Genomic DNA, 7129 nt, shown 5'->3' with positions numbered 1-7129 from the left:
TTGGAAATCGGGCCATATGTTGGGCCTTGTGAGATTAATTATCTCTTTTGGGCCATTGGTTACGATCCAGAGTTTCTTTTTAGGCAAGTATGTTAGGGATAAAAGGGTCTTTTACCCTAGTGAGAGTTGTGTTTAAGTGATTTAGAAATCGAACTTAATTAGCTTTTAATTGTCAATTGATAGCTCGGGGAATCGTAGGACCACCAATCGGGGATCATCCGTATCATTCAGCTTTGCAAGGTGAGTTTCCTTACCAGGTTTAGTGGGTCGAAGGGACCAAGGTTGGCCCATGTTTACATTATGTTGTTAGTATGCTAGTTGTCTCAGTGACTCTTGCATGTAATGTATTTATATGTTTTTCCGGGTCAAGGCCCTATGTTGGATAGGGCCCGATGGATATCTATATGCTATGTATCTCTGTGATTATGGCATATGTATGTGTTTATTTGATATATGTTATTTCATGTTGGGCCGGGCCTGTTTTACTGAGCTTAGCTCGATGTTCGGTGGTGCCCGATGATGGGCGGGGCCTACTATTTGTTATTATATGATTGGTATGGGGTATATTGGGGGGAACTCACTAAGCTTCTTGCTTACAGTTTTCAGTTTATGTTTCAGGTAATTCTGGTTCCCGAGGGAAGTGCTCGGAATGACTGCATCGCACACACCATTGGGATTTTGTTATGATGTTTTACTCTAGTTTATGACAATTGATACACTGGTTTATTTCAAATGTTTGGATGATATGGAAACTTACTATTTCATTTAATATTAAATCAAAAAAATTTGGGACCATATTTTTGGATGTTAGAGTATAGCTCTTTCATGTCTGAACTAGTTATTGAGTGAATATGCTAAGACACATGCTACATGGTTTAAATGATCTTAGGATAAAGGATTTGATTCTATTGTGCATCTCTTGTCTGAGTCCAACCCTTGTAGGATTGAGTCTTTTAGTACAAGATTGTTTAAGATGTGCGACATGTGATTGTATTCATGTGGTAGGATGAGTTGTGTGGGGTCAGCCGACCAATCTCGAGATATGTAGTTTTCCTCTAGGATGTGAGTATCTCGTATGTGTGTATGCTAGTATGTATTGTTTGGGTGGTTGTGATGATCCTTGAGACAAATATGGGTAGGTGTGGAAGGTAGTAAAGCACATGACACATTCGCGTAACAAGGAAGTCACAACCCTAGGGCTTTGTTGGGAGTTGGTTCCCTTGTTGATATGTGTGTTATCTGATATCTCCCTGGTATATTTTCAATATGGTGACGAAAAGAAATTTGAGGTTGAATCTGGGTCAGGATCGGGAGCTGGCAGCCAGGGTGGGCGAGCTATGTCTGAGGACAGGATTGGGTAGATTATTTATGAGTTGGATGTGGCCATTGTCAGGGGGTAGATACCGGATCTGTTTGGGTCTATCAATACCACGATGATGGAGTTCTTTGATGACATATATGCTGCTTTGTCTTAGGCTGCTACTGTTGCAGCCTCTGCAGCTTTCGCGATTGTAGGGATTGGTACTGGGCGGGTTTTACAGTATCGGGACCTCAACAATACAAAGCCCCTGACTTTTGATGGATTTCAGGACCCGATCATACCTATGAGGTGGCTATCTGATGTTTAGGGATGTTTTTTTACGTGCTCTTTCCCAGCTCACCAGAAGTTCAGGTGCCCTCTGAACCTTCTGAGGTCCAGAGCGAAGGATTGGTGGAGACTGGTTATAGGATCGTATTCTACTGAGCAGAGAGTTGATGTGCCTTGGGAACAGTTCTTGGAGATGTTCCGTGCTAGATATGTGCCATGGGTGTAGCGCAAGAGATTGGCCCTGGAGTTTTTGGATTTGAGGCAGGAGACACATTCGGTGACGAAGATCACCAGGATGTTCATAGAGAGGGCCATGTTTTTTCCTCAGTTACCTTCAGAGCAAGCTCAGATGGCCCGTTACTTGAGCATGCTCAAGATGGATATCAGGCAGTTTGTTTCCAGCCAGCATTATGATACCTTGTTGGAGTTGTAGGAGGCCGCCAGGCGGCGTGAGATTGAGATAGAGCTTTAGTTAAAGGATCAGAGACCAGCCCCGACGCAATCATACCCATCAATGAAGTTGTTCAAGGCTGTTGATTCCAGATTGGGAGGGCAGAGGTGAACGTACTTGTGGAAAATATGGCAAGGTACATGAGGGGGCTTGTCGCCCAGCCAGTGGATGCCACAAATGTGGCAAGGAGGGGCATTATGTGAGGAAATGCCACCATCCGGCCTTAGCTCCGAGTTCCAGGATTTGCTATCATTGTGATCAGGTTGGCCATATGAAGGTTAATTGTCCAGTGCTCATCGCCAAGTCGGATCAAGCCCCGACACCAGCCACTTTGAGGATCCTCAATGGGCACTAGGGGTGGGCGGAGCCCCCAATGGCTTAAGATCGCGCTTTTCAGCTCATTGCTAAGGAGGCTAGAGCATCTCCAAAAGTTGTGACTGTTATGTATCTATTCATTATTCCATTGATTATGTTTTGTGTTATGCTTATATATATATATATATATGTGTGTGTGTGTGCCTCTGATTGGTACGTTTCTAGTGAACTCCTTGCCTACTCTTGTGTTGTTTGACTCGGGTGCGAGTCGATCTTTTGTATCTCGATATTTCAGTAGGGAGTTTGATATGCCTATTGGGGAGTTAGAGTGTCCATCGCGAGTTTCTATCGCCAATGAACATGGAGTTTCTGCATCATCAGCGTATTAGGGTTGTGTGTTGGAGATCTTCAGGGTGCCTTATCCGATCGATCTGATCCCTAATCCCATGTGGGATGTTTGCGTGATTGTGGGTAGGGATTAGTTCAGCCGGTTTGGTGCCAAGATTGATTGTGAGGGCCAATGCGTGGTAGTTCGAATCCCAAGTGGGGGAGAACTGGTTATCTATGGAGAGGGCACCATCATGGGTTCATGGTTTTGTTCAGTAGCCAGGGTTCATTAGTATATTCAAAATAGGTGTGCGGGTTACTCGACTTATGTGGTGGATTCGTGTGTTGGGGATCATATTTCAGTTTCAGAGGTCTTGATTTTCAAGGAATTTGCATATGTGTTTCCAGAGGAATTACTCGGAGTGCCTCCTGAGAGGTAGGTCGAGTTCAGGATTGACCTTGTGCCAGGTGTCGCCCCTGTTGCCAAGGCGTCGTACCTCTTCACACCGCCTGAGATGCAGGAGTTGCCATCTCAACTGCAGGAGCTGCTAGGCAAATAGTTCATCAGGCCGAGTTGTACTCTGTATGGAGCATAGACATTGTTCGTCAAGAAGAAGGATGGTTCACACCGGATGTGCATTGATTATCGGGCGTTGAATAAGTTAACAGTGAAGAACTATTATCCCCTTCAGCGGATTGATGACATATTCGATCAGTTGCAGGGTGCATCTTGGTTCTCCAAGATAGATCTAAGGTCTGGGTATCATCATGTTAGAGTGGGAGAGGAGGATGTGGAGAAGACCACATTTCGGACTCGTTATAAGCATTACGAGTTAGTGGTGATTCCATTTTGGCTCACCAACATGCCTACGGTTTTCATGGATTTAAGGAATAGGGTATGCAAGCCGATGCTCGATCGTTCCGTTATTGTGTTTATTGATGACATCTTGGTGTATTCCAATACTAGAGAGCAACATGAGGAGCATCTCCGCAAGCTTTTGCGGATTTTGAAGTGAGAACGACTTTATGCTAAGTTCTCGAAGTGCGAGTTTTGGTTACGATAGGTTTAGTTCCTTGGACACCTCTTTAACCAAGATGAGATTTTGGTCGATCCAGCCACGATCGAGGCCGTGATGCAGTGGGAGGTTCCAAAATCTCCCACAGATATCAGGAGTTTCTTGGGTTTGGCAGGTACTAATAGAGAGTTATTTAGGATTTCTCCAAGATTACGGTACCCCTCACTCGTCTGACAAGGAAGGGGTGGATTTCCGATGGGGCCCTGAGTAGCAGTCAGCATTTGAGACTCTTTGGCATAGATTATCCGAGACCCCTGTATCGACCCTCCCAGAGGCAATTGAGGATTTCGTGGTATTATGTGATGCTTCCATCACTGGCTTGGGGGTAGCCCTTATACATAGGGGTGTGTGATTGCTTATGCTTCATGGTAGCTGAAGCCACATGAGACGCGATATCCCACAAATGATCTGGAGTTGGGGGTAGTGTTTTTTCCCTCATGATTTGGAGACAATATTTGTATGGGTTCGTTGTACTATTACACGAATCATAAGAGTATGAGGCATATTATGGACCAGCATAACCTAAACATGAGGCAACGTAGGTGGTTGGATGTAGTCAAGGATTATGACTGTGAGATCCTTTACCTTCCGGGTAAAGCAAATGTGGTGGTGGGTGTTTTGAGCCTCAAGTCGGCTAGATCTTCAGATAAGGAGATGTGTATAATATATCAGTGGATTCCCCACTTTTAGGATTGATCAGGGAAGCTTAAGTCGAGGGTGTTCGGGAAGAGAATTGGAAGAAAGAGAGGATTAGGAGTGAGATTAGAAGATTTGTCTCAGATGGTCGTGGTTTGTTGACCTGATGTGGACGGCTCTGGGTTCCGATGTCTGGTGGGTTCAAACAGATTATGCTAGAGGAGGCACATAAGTCTCATTTTTCTATTCATCTGCGGGCCACCAAGATGTACCAGGATTTGAGATTGAGTTATTGGTAGCCGTGTATGAAGATAGAGATAGCTTGGTATGTGGAGAGATGCATGCCCTACAGGATGGTCAAGGTTAAGCATCAGACGCCGCATGGCAAGCTGCAGCCTCTGGAGGTTCTCATATGGAAATGGGAGCAAATTTTGAGGGATTTTATCACCAAATTACCAAAGACGGCAAAGGGTTTTGATGATATATGGTTCATCGTCGATCGAATGACCTAGAGTGCCAAATTTTTGGAGATTCGGGAGAGTTCTTCGACCGAGAAGCTGTCCGATGTGTATGTCAGTGAGATCGTTGCTCACCATGGAGTTTTGGTCTCTATTGTTTCCGACCGTGATGTTCGGTTCATCTCCCGTTTTTGGTAGAAGTTCCATGAGGAATTGGGCACCAGGTTGCACTTTAGCACTGCTTATCATCCACAGACCAATGGCCAGAGTAAGCGGACGATACAGACCCTCAAGGATATGTTGTAGGCCTGTGTTATCGATTTCAGTGGGAGCTGGGACTCCTACCTGCCTCTTGTGGAGTTTTCCTATAACAATAGTTATCACTCCAGCATTGGTGCTCCGCCTTTCGAGCTCTTGTATAGGCGGAGATCTCGTACCCTGTTTGTTGGGGGGAGGTTGGTCACAGGGTTATGGGACACACCAAAGTGGTCCTCCATACCACAGAGCGGATTCAACAAATTAGGTTGAAATTGAAGACCGCTCAGAGTCGGCAGAAGAGCTATGCCGAACGGCGCCTATCCGAGTTGGAGTTTCAGGTCAACGACATGGTATTACTGAAAGTCTCACCTTGGAAAGGTGTGATACACTTCAGGAAGAAGGGGAATTAGGCCCCCAGTATATTAGGCCTTTTCGGGTAATTTCTAGGGTTGTCAAGGTTTCTTACAGATTGGATCTTCCCAAGGAGCTAAGTCAGATTCATAGCACTTTCCATGTTTTGCAACTGCGAAAGTGCATATTGGATGAGGATGCAGTGGTTTCCTTGGATGATATTCAAGTCGATGAGTGCCTACACTATGTTGAGAGGCTGGTGGCTATCCTAGAAAGGAAGGTAAAGGTTCTGCGTAACAAGGAAGTACCTTTGGTAAAGGTACGATGGCAGCACCGAAAGGGCTCTGAGTGGACCTGGGAGCCGGAGGCTGAGATGCGGGAGCATTATCCTGATTTGTTCACTGCATCAGACTTTGAGAACGAAGTGTAGTTCAAGTGGGGGAGAATTGTAACATACTAATGTTTAGGTACTTCAGAATTCATCCTCATAATTCTATTTCATGTCAAACTGGTCCCTAAGTCCAAGAAATATGCTTTGAAGCCCTAGTGACAATTTTGTAATCTGGGCAAGAGGAGTACGCCAAGCATACATGTGTGTACACTGAGCGTACTAGGGTGCACCCTAGTATGTTAGGTGTACACTTATGTACGTTGGGCGTAAAATGTTAGGAGGAAACCCTATTTTTAGGGTTTGGGTGGTATTTAAGCAACATTATGGCTCATTTCTCCCCACTTTTTAAGCCTCCATATCCTTTGAGACTTTTATGCAAACCCTATCCCCCATAATGTGTGTTTTGAGCTTAAGAGTGTGTTTTTGGTGTGTTAAAGGAAGAAAAAGTTGCATCAAGGAGCCTTGAAGTGGAAGCAAGCTTGTGGATATGGGATCTTAGCCTTCTTGAGATGCTCAAAAAGGTATAAAGTCTATACCTTGATGTCTTGGTTGTTAGATCCCATTTTTGGGTGTTTTATGTTGCTTTTCTTGTCCCAAAGGTCCCATATTGTGCATGGTTGGTTATTGTCGTTTTGAGTTGTCCTTCCAGGCCCTAGGAAGGGTCCTAATCCACAAAAAAAAATGAGGTCCCAATTTTGTTTCATGCATCTTGTAGAAGGTCTTAATGGATTAAGACCTTATGTTGAGCACTTTGTGGACTTGAGTGCTTAAGCTATTAAGCACTTAATGAAGTTTTTGGGGTTGGGAGGTTACACCCCGCGTAAATGTGAGTACGCCTCGTGTAGTCGGTCAAGCACCTCGATGGTGGTCTTCTACAAGGCTTTACATACGCTAAGCATACCTCTGGAGTACGCCCCACGTACTCGCATGGGTCAGCCTTATTGAGTTGACTTGACTGGGTTGACTTGGTTGACTTAGTGGGTTCGACCAATTGAGTTTGACCGAGTTTGAACTTGAGGGCATTTTGAGTATTTTGGGATTTTAATGGAGTTGGTCATTTGGTGGAAATAGGTATCGTTTAGAGAGCTAAGATTTGGAGTCGGGCCTCATAAGTTATGTTTAGTGTGCAAGGTGAGTTTTTCTCACTGAACTTATGGGTCGAAGGCACCAAGGGCATCCCTTTGGATTGTTATCCTGGTTCATCGTATAATTATGTATTGTGGTGATTCGGTAGATATGTAACCTGGTAGATAGGTTGTTAGCATGCGGTAGTGATTT

Source organism: Lactuca serriola, chromosome 4 (genome assembly GCF_051521515.1).
Source record: "Lactuca serriola cultivar US96UC23 chromosome 4, Lser_US96UC23_V15, whole genome shotgun sequence".
NCBI classification, from domain to species: Eukaryota; Viridiplantae; Streptophyta; class Magnoliopsida; order Asterales; family Asteraceae; genus Lactuca; species Lactuca serriola.
Note: the sequence above shows the minus strand (reverse complement) of the source record.